The sequence below is a fragment of the Gasterosteus aculeatus genome, chromosome 3 (genome assembly GCF_964276395.1).
Source record: "Gasterosteus aculeatus chromosome 3, fGasAcu3.hap1.1, whole genome shotgun sequence".
In the NCBI taxonomy this organism is placed as follows: domain Eukaryota; kingdom Metazoa; phylum Chordata; class Actinopteri; order Perciformes; family Gasterosteidae; genus Gasterosteus; species Gasterosteus aculeatus.
In genome coordinates, this window is record NC_135690.1 from 17,624,990 (window position 1) to 17,637,074 (window position 12,085).

Genomic DNA, 12,085 nt, shown 5'->3' on the forward strand with positions numbered 1-12,085 from the left:
GTTAGTCACTCAGGGTCAAACCTCCATTCTGCTGCCTTTCAGAGCAGATACGACTCTTCTTCCTCCATAAAATGCTCATGAATGTCGGTTCGTGCCGCGTCGGAGCGACAAGGACACGACATCCATCTTGAGAGCGTAGAAGAAGGGACTTTTTGCCGGCGCGGTCCAAGGGAACGCCATGAACTCGGCCAGTTAAGCCGGCGCCGGACGGCCTCACTTTCATTATCGACGGATCCATTTGTTTTTAGCCGCGTGAAACCTCAGAAAACGGGAGGACGTCCCATCACGACAGTGGGACATGATTGGTCCGACGGTCGTTAAAAAAAAAACGTGTGCGAAGCAGGAAACCAACCAATGGGTTCGTCTCGAGCGGCGACAAAGAAAATCAGCTTCTCGCCGCGTCCAAAACAAATGTTCGAACCACCAAACTTTAAACATTTGTCTGCAAAAAGCTACGAAAAACCAATAAAAGCGGGAGTTGTGTCTGTCCTCTGATACGAACCAACAGACTCTGAGCTTCAAAAGCAGAGAAAACGCTTGTAGACGAACAGCGCGGAGGGGGCGAGCTGCTTTCATTCTCCCCCCTCCTCCCCAAGCACATCATTCCTCCGGGTGTTTGTGCGGTGTCCCCTAGTTACCGGATAAGAGAACCAGCAGCTCGGAGAGTTAAAAGCCCCCCACCCGTCCCCCCCGTCCCCCCTCCCGTCCCGCTGTCCCACTCCTACGAACAAGGACATCAATAATTCACCCTCGGCGGGAAGCATTATCTAACGGCCTTATGAAAATTTAAAGATTTCGGGTGACAACGCGGAACCATGAAGGTGGGGGGGCGCAGGAGGACACCCCAGGTGATGATGGATGACGCCCCCCAGGGCACATTTTAACCATTACGCATAAAAGACAGGCTGAACCAAGGGGAAAGTCAAGAAGAAGAAGCGGTGTGTGTGTGCGTGTGTGTCGGCGCGGCGGTGGAAGCGTCCGCTCGGCGGTATTAACGGGCTCATTGGCATCGACAGTGAAATCCCTCTAAGCCGAGATCAATTCCACCCGCCGCCGTAATTAAAACGTCCTGACAAAAAGGGTCTCGGCAGCGCGGGACGGAAACGTCCCCATCGACGTCCCCGGCTCAGTCCGACCCGTGGCACCGCCTCGCGAGAACGGAGCCCCGGCGTTACGCTCCGGGCCTCCACGGGGGGGGGGGGGAAGTGGCTCAAAAGGCGTATTTCTGCTCCAACCTGTGCTTGTTTTACTGGTCCTACCTGTGAAGCTGAAGTAGTTATTTGCTCTCTTAAGTACGTCCACAACGCTTATGAGTCCTAATTAAAACTCAGCAGTGGAGTGATTAAAAATCACAACTCAACTCTTCAAACATCAACATCGGATTCTCTCCCTCCCTCCCAGAGGCCTTTGCATTTATTTATTTTAGCCCAGCGAGCCATTTACGTGGAATATTTAGCTTCTTTATTCCGCAACCAGCAATTATAAACAGATTGCAGATCGCTGCTGATGAGCACGTCAAGGCTTTCTAAAGGGGGGGTTAACGTGATAATTCGTCTCAGTGAAACCCGAGTACCATCAATAAAATGACTTCTGGAAGCCACCGGAATGAAACCTGAAAGCGGGTTCCCTCCTCCCTCGGAGCGCGCGAGCGAGGGCAAGATGGCTGACCGCACGGACACGTTGCGAGCGCGCGCCGCGCCCGTCCGAAGGCAATAAGATGCTCAACCTGCAAGCGCACCTCGTCCCCCGTGGCACCGACCCGCCAATCAGGGCCGCCAATCCCCCCCCGCCCCGACAAGACGCTTGCTCGCCTTGAAAACACATCGGCTGCCCATCGCCAGGTGACACACCGAGAAGCCGCGAGACGCGGCGGCATGTGGCGCTTCAAAACGTGGCAGGAGTTTTTATGATCATTTTAGAGAAACTGCGTCTCTCTTTGTGATCATGTGACGGCACTCGACAGAGGAGGCCACGCCCTGCGTTTTACTGAAACGTCTTACGATTCCTCCATTTTCAATGCTAAGTGAGAAGTAACAACGTTACGCGACGTCAGCGGAGCGATTTGCATGTTTATGTGATTGGTGAACACGGCGGAGGAGGTGAACGCGGCCTGAACCTCAGTTTTGAGGGTAATGACACGTTAAGTGTTTAGGAATTTGGAGGAGGAGGGATGCGCGTCCTCCAGTGGAAGACGGATGACCTGTCAGATACACCCAACACCAACGCTGAGCCCCCCCAGGCTTTAATCTGCACACTTCCTGTGACCCGCGCTGCCAGGCGCCCAAATAAAGAACACTATCTTTGTCTCCCCGGGGGACAGGGGACGGGGTCCTCGCATGCTAGCGCTCCGAGAGAGGCTCGCAGGTCAGCGCTAATCTCCTGATTAGGTGGAGCCTAAAGACCCGGCGACACATCCATCACGCGCCGCCGCCGCCGCCAGAGGTCCGACACACGACCAAAAGGGTTGACGCGCACCCCGGGGAGACCCCCGGTGATCCATCACTCAGGAAGCAGCCTCTCCTCAGACAACGGGGGGGGAGGCAGAGGCTCGGGGACGAGAGCCGGCGTGGCTGCCAGACCAAAGCGCCGCGCCGATCATTAAACACCCATTTTGAACCAGTGGGGGAAAGTCAACTGTCATTTGAAACACAGGAGGTGGCAGATCCCCCCCCCCCCCCCCCCCAACCAATCCCTCAGATGTATTTTATCTGGCGGAAAAGGAGCGAGAACATAAATTCATCCACTTGGTAAACTACCCGAACGCATCGTCATCCGTTCCAGTCGTCCGTCTCTTTATTTTTGTAAAATGGCTACGATGGTTTTTTCCCCCAAAGCACTTAGTTAATTAAACAAAATGCCCTTTTCTCTCCTCCGCTGTGTACGTTTCCTCTTCCCCCGGCCAGCAGGCCAAATGTGAACAGCTTCCACAGCGCGTCGAAACGGACACCTCGGCGCCGCACACCACGGCGTGATGTCCGCTCCGTGGGGGGGGGGGGGGGGGGGAGACGGGTCTTATTCTCTGGGATTCGCCAGGAGGAATCGCCGACAGTAGGAGGCCGGGCGTGAAGAAAGAAAAAGAAAAGAATCTGCACAAGGCTTCAGAAACACAAAGAAAACCCCCCCCGAACTGCCTCCGTCCGGTTCGCCCATCCGGCCGGTCGGTCCGTCCCGGGGTCCTCGCGGCGAGCTCGTCACGGCAAGCCGACGAGACAGCTGTCAAACTCCACCCGCCGTGAGTGAAGATGGCAGGTGAAGCCCCCCCTCCCACACGCCCCCCCTCACTTCCTGCTCTCCGGACTCAAACCCCCCACTGTGGCCTGTGTTCTTCTTCTTCTTCTTCGGGGGTTTCGTGCGTGTTATTTTCGTCCGGACAAAAGAAGGAGCGAGCTTTCTCCTGCAAGCGGGTTCGGCCTCCAGTTGGCTCGAGTTATCACCCGGTGAGCGGGGGGGGGGGGGGCGTGAAGGGGGAGCGAGTGGGGGGCCTCTGACCCCCCCCCGGTCGAGCTCTCAATGGTATTTAGATTCCTCTGCGTTCCTTCCCTACCAACCTGTGGTGAGAGGCCGCCTCCAAAGGCCCGTCTTTGTGTCTCGCTGGTGTGGACGCGTCGGACCTGCCCCATGAAGACGGAGAGGAACATTGGGCCGCGGGTCATGAAGACGGAGAAGAAACCCATCGGAAAAAACAAACAAACAAGAGTCTTGCTGCATTCCTTCGCTGACAAACAACAGCTGCACAGAATGGGAAATAAATATTATCTCTGCGACAGAAAAACAATCAGACACGGCGAGGTGCTGCGAGTCGCCCGTCCCAACATCTACTCCCACCGAGAGCAAACTCACACGGGGGAGAAAAAATACCAGTCAGAATGTGCAAAACAGATTTCCGTCAAGTTATTTAGAAAAAATAAAAATAAAATTGGGGTTTCAGCTCCTTGTTCTGCTCTTGTGGAGGACTAGTGGGGCAAACGTTGGAACAGGAATAAAATCTCTTTAACGTGACCGCGTCTGGGCGGCGTCCAACGGCGCGGCGTTGGATGAATCCTCCCGATCCACGCTGAAGCTGCTCCCAACACACACACACACACACTCACACAGTCCACCAGCAGCACCAGCAGCAGCACCGTATCGGGACAAAGCGGCTTGGAGGAAGGGGGCTGGTGGCTGAAGTTCTCCCCATTGAAATGCAGACACTTTGATATGGAAATTGGCCGTTACAAAAAGCCGCTAGAACTCACACCGCGACGCATTCAGACCATTTGTGCCAATGTGAGATGAGCTGCCACTTCCTCCCAAGACAACACAGACAAATGGACCCAACCGGCACGTCTGGGGGGGGGGGGGGGGGGGGGGGTGAGAGATGGAGGAGGAGGAGGAAGAAGAACATTTGGCTCCCCCACCCCGACCCCACCTCTTTTTTTTTTTTCTTCAAAATTCTTACAACCTGCTGTACCAGCATTTGTTTCAAGAGAAAAGCGTCCCGTTCCTGGCTCGTTTTGGGGGGGTGGGTGGGGGTGCATCAAGCAGCCACACACACACACACACACACACACACACCATCCAGTGGCCGAGGAGACTTATTCCTTCATCGAGTCCATCCCGAAAATTTCTCGTCTTATGTAACGCTGCAGCTCTCAGACGCCGAAGCCGTCTCGCCGTCTTTGATGTCTGGGAAAACAACTGGGTTTGGAGAAGAGGCCTCGCGTGTGTAAGTGGGCAAGCTGGTAACTCAGCCACTTACGTAAGGCTGCAGCAGGATCCCCATTTGGCATCGACGGTATGGATTGTGTGCAAATGTTGCTTAACCTTTGATATTTCGCCCCGCCACAGTCGCGCCCTCCTGAGGTTTCTTGCTGAAGCCCCCCCATCTCCTAAGAGCTTCACGTGAGAATTAGATATGGTTGCCTTCGCCTGTAGAAAACTCCACCGTGCATGCGTGTGTGTGTGTGTGTGTGTGTGTGTGCGCGCTCCATCATCACACATGGCCGGCTCAGGTCTGTGAATTATACATGCCCTGCGAAATGATCTTATTTTACAGCCGCAAAATGGGGAAGTAAATGGAGGCAGCAACTGACATCCAACTACTTAGCTCCCCGGGTGGAGATGTTTGTGTGAGCCCTTTTCTCTCTCCGCCGTGTTATCGAGCTAAATATCCAACTCCCAATCAGCTTCTCACTCATATCCAGTGACAATGATCTGCTGCAGCTGAAGTCACCTCTATGAGCATGACTCAATGTGCATCCTGCACACAAAGTATGTGCATTGATATACATATGAATTAAAAGCACACTGACAGCCGAGGAACTTCATATTAGTCAGAAGTCCGGAGGCTGCGCATTCGCAGCGAATCCTGTGGACCACGTCTGCGTCTCATCAACAGTTCGGACCTGCCGGAGGAGCCGCGGGCCCGTTTTCTGACGTTTGCCTCGTGGTACCGTAAATAAACGGCATCGATTCGAGGCACAACCCGACATCCCCCCCCCCGAAAGACCCCAAACATCCGCCTGGATGAAGGCTACTTACTGTGGTCCGCCGTGCAGAAATATGGATCCCGGGCATCGGGTGTGAGTCTCGGATCAGCACCAGGAGCCCCCCTCCTCCTCCTCCTCCTCCTCCTCCTCTTCTCCCGTATTATTTTATTTTTCTTCCTTTCCTCCCCCCCCCCAAGAAACTATAAGCAGCGGCTCTCACAAGGACGGCCGGGGCTCGGCTGCGTGCTCCACTTTCTTCACAGCGGGCGGACGGCGGGGCTTCCCGGGGCAGGTAGCTGCTCCTCTCCGGGGCGAAGCGCCCGGGACCGGACCGATAGCTCCATGACGAGGGGCTCTGTTCAAAAACCTCCACCACCGAAACTCCCTCCTCCTCCTCCTCCTTCCCCACCTCCTCCACCACCTCCTGCTTCGTCCTCTGGTGCGTGCGGAGTCACCGCATAAACCAAAAAAAAAAAAAAGAAAAAGAAGGATCACTTCAAGGAGACGAGTTGCGTGTCGCGTCTCAACCGCGCAAACAACACAACAATAAAAAATTAAAAGAAATAGTGCGAAGTCCGGGCTCGTCAAGTGCGTCCCGGGAGGGGCCCGGTTCCTCGCAGACACACCCCGGGGGGGAAGCGGTGCTGTGACTCGTGGTCGCGTCTGGCTCTCGGTTGCTTCTGCCGGCTGCTGCTCATCCGCCCGCCGCGCAGACAGTCGCTGCTTCGGCCGGACTGGAGGCGAACGGAGGCGCGCGGCAGCGGAGAACGGCGCGCGCCTCCGCGGCTCTGCAGCAGCCGGGCGGGCGGGCGGGCGGCGCGCAAAACCCGGAGCGGAGTGCTCGGCTCGGGAGTGGACGGGATCCGCGGTGCTAATCATGACAGCCCACGTTAAGGCTAATGATGCGAGGTGAATACAACAGAAATTGTCTCGCGCACGTGTCCCCTACAAGCTTAAAAGGATCACGTGATGCACCGTGTTTCAATCAGGGTGCCCTGCAGTTCAATCAGTGCAACAAAAAGGTGCACGGCCATTCATTATCTGCACCGATGACTACCCCATGAAGCTGAAGGGCTTGTTGCTATTGGTTTGCTATTGTATAAAGGTGGAGCAGAATGCATCGAGGGGATCAGAAAAACACTTTTTTTGGGGGGGGGGGCGCCTTTGTTTAACAAGAAGAACTCTGGAACAGGGTCAGGTTATCAGAGAGGTTAATCCTCCCGTCTGCACTTGGAAAATCCTCTTGCAGCCATTATATGAGAGCTGAGCGAAGTAGAGGCGAGTGAAGCAGAGCGGAGAGAAGAAGTCGGCTGATTGATAAGTCAAATGACAGAAAATGAATCCGCAGCTGCTCTGATATTGATCGATCCTTTAAAGTGAAACATTCTGATGTTTCAGCTTCTCACTTTTCACAGTTTTCACTTGACAACAAACACAGTACCTTTGGTGTTTGTAGTGTCGATCAGACATAGCAAGCCCAGCAAGATGTCGTTCGGGGAATGCGATTACACCTTTTTATTATCGTCTGTGATTCTATTAATCAAACGACAGCTGAAAAATATTGGCAGAATAATTATAATAATAATTGAAAATTAAAATAGTGCTTTGTTGCAGGCCGGTTCACGTACAACATTCAACCAATAAACTAACGCGTCAGAGAGATTGTGCCTTATTTAATGAACAATAACTAAACAATAGTTTGTTGGTATCGTTTGGGTGATTTTTACACTGTGGAAAGAGTCAATGAGTAGCGTGTAAGAAAGAATCCGTCTTCGTTATGTACAACATAGCTAGCCAGCGAGTACGCTGGATGTAGAGCGCGGATATAAATGCTTGAATAGAATTCCTGAAGGTCATATTCATCCAGCAGTCATATTCACACAAAACTTCTAAATCACGTGAGCTTTTTGGACACATAGCGCTTTAGATGGAAATTCTCAACAATGTATATTTCTGCAAGTGCATGAAGGATTTATGAATATAATTTTCACGACTATACCCCCCCCCCCATATACGGTGCATATATACTGTCCTTTAAAGGTTTTAAATAACCTGCGACAAAGGCCTTGGTGAGAAGGCTTAGAGGACGGCTCTGAATGGCCTTTCATGCTTTGAGGATGTTGACAGGCCTCTTTTACAAAGACACATTATTCTGTGGGAAGGTTTGGCCGAGGCGTCTAGTTCCGCACGTAGACCGGAGATGTGCGGTGGCTCAGCCACACTCGCAGTTCACAGGCCGCGAAGGGACACGTCCATCGCAACGGTTTAAAAGGTCAAACCAACCGGGAGGATTCCCGTTGCCTCTCAGCGGCTCTCGGCATGGCGACGGCTAACGGCGCTAGTGGTGCACGTGGCGCGCGCGCCAGCGGGAAGTGGAGGGTGGGCGCCACATCGGCCGGCTGTGACCGCCGCGTGGGTCGGTGCAAAGCGGCTGAACGCACACGCACACACACACACACACACACACACCAAAAGCGTGCACGGCCAGCTCGGCTCATGCCAAAAAACGCGAGTAGACACTCAGATAACGAGATCCCCGGAGGCAGAGCTCTTCATTCTCTGCTCCGGTGGACAATACTTGTATCTCTTCACATATTAAATAAGTGTTTGCTGATACATTAATGATCTGCATCCCGTATCTCACACCTTCAGATGAGAACAGAAGAAGTCATTAGAGAAAAGGAGCTAGAGGCCTAGCATCTGTGCACGTTTAAATAGGAACGGCAACACTGCTTGCAGCTGGAATTAACAGGTGTGTTGTCTGTCCTTCACAATGGAAACAGAAGTTCTGGAGTTGGATCACAGAGTGTCAGCTGGACTGGAAAACAATTACAAACCGGAGGCATTTGGGGCAAAAACAGTTGTCCAATTTGTCATGCGACGTTGTGGACACGTTGACTAAGTGGAAGTTTTAAACCATTCAATTATTCGCCGTCCGCTATCTTTCATTCCCGATTAATTAATACCCAGCATGCCTCACTGTGAGGTAGAGACTGGGAACATTATTGAAGCTTTCCCCGAGTGTTGCCTCAAGGGTAAATCGCTCTAACGCGGCAGCGAAATGGTCAAAACTGAAGGAATTAGGCGCACGATGCATTGAACACTGAATGGAACAGATCAGCACCGCTGTCATCAATATCCAGCTAATTGCAGCCGTTGCCTTCCATTCACTTATAGTATGTGTAATGTGAATGGTGATTTATTCTTTAAGCAAAGCCTCGGTGGACCAGGAAACAAACACTTCTCTAAACTGCATACTGAAAAGATGTCACTTTAATAGGAGATTAGAAACAACCACAGGGTGCAATACAGCCATTAACTTGTCCTGAAGGACGGTACACGTCTTTTTGTTACTGGGCATTGTGCTTCTCGATGAATGAAAAAATAACACAAATGTATTTATGTGCAATACGTTTTCCACAGTTTCCATAGATGCTCGACATTGAACTGAATAAGTCGTCCATGATGCAAATAAGTATTTTGTAGCCTCGGCGGTGGCTTCGTGTTTGAGGCCCGCCGCGCCTCCTTGGTTGTTCACGATGAAAAAGGACCAAATTGGATTCTGATATTACGGTCGTATTACAGGAACCAAAATTGTAACACACTTCCCCCTCCCCCTCAAAAAAAAACATCCAATGTTCCAGCTCCAGGAAACAGTATTTTTCTGCCTTACAAAAACGGGACCCAGAACACACGAAGAAAGAGATTCATAATGTTCTGATTTTTTCCAACGTAGTGACGCTACGATAAGAAGCCATCTCGCCTCTGATCAGCCCGAAGCAACGCGGCGCACTAATGGTTCACAAAATGTGCAACGTGTACCTGTGTCCTTTCTGCACGCGTCACGTGTGATATCCAATGTGCCGCCCGAGCTCCGTCGTTCCACCTCTAAATATCATGTGACATTTCTGCTGTAATTTCACAACAATCGATGTACGGGAAGGAAAATGATCTGCTCAGCTGGATGCAAGTTTATGGTTACATTTTCCTCAGTTTCTAAAGTTCAGCCCCCATGCAGCTCTTCTTTTGAACATGATATTGTACTGCGAGTAGGAGCTTTTATTCCGCCCAAACACTCGGCCTATTTTTAGAGCCTCACTTTTTCCGGCATTGTAATAAAAGGAGCCGCGTCGGTGGTACGAATTCATATCTACCAGAGAAACGTCTGTCTCCGAAACAAACACTCAGTGGCCGAGTTTGAGACTATTAATGTCCTCAAAATGACTTCTCTCCCTCTGGTGAGCCAAAGCACACAGCCGAGTGAGTGGTCTCCGTTACGCATGGCTTCGATGAAAAAACAGTCCCCCCTCAACCGCACGGGGGAAATGTGAATTTGGGTCGAATTTACCAGGTGGAAAGAGAGCGGATTAGTGCACAGCTCACATGTATTCTGAGGTGTAGTTTTACATAATAAAGGAGAGCAAAAAGAAACCAGATGCAATGATGCCGATCCACTGGCACACATTATTATTTAGAGAGACAATGTTTATGTATGGCCTGCTGCTGAAAGTTGCTATTAGGTGACCCAGGAGAGGCTGGCTCGCTGCTGTTTTATTCATTGTGGTCAACGCAGTATATATGTAAATACAAACCGCCGGTTCTCCTCTGTATTTTCCTCTTTTCTTCTGTTTTTTTTTTTTTTTAGGGGCCGACGGTGTTGTCAGAAAATGCTTAGCCCGGCCTTTTTCGTTCCTGTGTGCGTTCATTTTGCAATCAAAACCTCCAGTAACGGCACCAAAGAACAAAAAAGTTTCGCGGCTGACTCGTAAAAAAAAAAAAAAAAAAAAAGAGTGTAAATACATTCCCCGCCGGGAGACCAGAGTTTATCATAAGAATAGACTCCGTGCTGTAAATTATAGGTCTTTATGAGTCCAGTTTAAGGCGCGTTGGAATTATAGCGGCGCTGCAGCAACATGCTCCGTGTGTACTTCCCTCTGTATTTGCCGTAGCTTAACTTTGACTTAATTTGACTACAGCTTTGGCTGACTTAATTACTGTTAATTAACGCTGGGGAGATTAAATGCCATCCACACACACACACACATTCATTTACCTAAAGATTGCTCGTGATCGCTGCTTTCCTCTGCTCGCAGATTAAAGGGGCGGCTCGCGTTTATCAGTCCGCTCGGGTGCCAGTCGCCGAGTTTTGGAGACATCGGCCGTGGAGAAGTTTGTCCTCTCGCGTATTTAATGGGACTAAATGTCATCTCGGGTTTATGGTGCTCAAGCACCAAGAAAACAGGAATTTCATGGATATTTATTCTTGCTGCTTAAATAATCGGCAGCAGTCACAAACGAATGTTTCTGTCTTGGAAGGTCGGCCGTCTTCGCCGTCAGGTCACACGGGTGGTGCTTGAAGGTGGGGTGGGGGCTGTGGAGGAGGTGAATAGATGGGTGCAGCTCCGTCTTTAGTGATTACACACCTGTTCTGCGACTAAACGGGCGAGTCGACCTTTAACACTTCAACGCGAGGGCCGCACTGAACTCCTGTTTTGGGGTTTTACGGGTAACGGCACCCGTTGCTTCGAACTCGCCCTCCTGCCGATTGACGATGAGCTCGAGAAACACAACAAAACAGCCGCCCGCTTTGCCGTCCAATGCGAACGGCACCTCGTGAGAATCCAAACTCCAGACGCTACAGTGGATTAAGGGAGAGAACATATTTTAAAAACCGGGCGGCGGCATTTTCTTCTGGTATTTTGGCAGACAGAGACCCCACAGAGACGCCGTGTCAGAATCCTTCACCTCTTCATGTTGTTTTTTTGTGTTCTCCCTCTCACACATTGTGTGCGCCCCACCGAATGCGCCCGTTGAAAACCTCACGGAACGATGTGGGGCGTTGCAGCCAACATTCATGCGGTAAATAGGAGGGTATCTGAGGCGCTGCGGTGAATGTGTCTCGACTCATTATTGGGCGGTTTTACTCATTACGATCAAAAGCCACAGATTCAAACAGAATGTTGCAGCTGAAAGGGAAAAATACCAAAATCAAAAGGAGTCCTCTGAGGATTTTCTACGGTGTTTGACAAACGCTCTCGTTCCGCGCAGACGGAATCGCCGTCTGTTCTTTCCGCGGCGAGAGGAAGCTTAATTCTTTGCGGCAACCATTTCCCAGCTCATTGTGCCGGGCGGCTTTCTATAGTTTCGTAATCACAGGGCGGCGCGAAAAAGGGTGGGAAGTATCGCGACCCCGATGGTCTCGTCGTGGCGGTTCCCATGATGGAACGGGCTCCACGATGAGGCTCAAACCACCAGTGAACGTCACCACATTGACAGTTAGATAATGGCTGAATTCAAAGAGGAGCGGGACGCTTTTCACCCACGAATCCTTTGTGACCTACGCTTCAGTTAGAAACGACGCGGAAAACTATGCTAACGCCAAACTGACCGTTAGCCTGGCGGATTAGCTCAAAATGTCGTAACTTGGACGTACGCTGCCGTCTGCGCGCCGCCTCGTCTGCGCGGCGGTGGTTCGATAGCTCGATACGCAGCCAGTGGACTGTACGGTTTCCTTCAAGGAAAAATATCTGCACTTTAGCTTGTTAGGATTTCACTTTTCACATTTCATTTAATTTAAGACATGCTCAGTTTTGCACTTTCCCCCTTATCTCATCTCC

At 51.4% G+C, this 12,085-nt stretch overlaps 1 protein-coding gene across 1 annotated transcript in view; it reads right to left on the bottom strand.

Annotated features, from left to right (window-relative positions):
• The window catches only part of adgrl2b.1 (adhesion G protein-coupled receptor L2b, tandem duplicate 1), a 61,634-nt gene extending 55,246 nt beyond the window's left edge, over nt 1-6,388 (bottom strand). Inside the window, 1 exon segment of the mRNA XM_078099877.1 lies at nt 5,521-6,388. The gene's annotated coding sequence lies outside the window, so the exon portion shown is untranslated.
• Nucleotides 6,389-12,085: the final 5,697 nt, after the last annotated feature.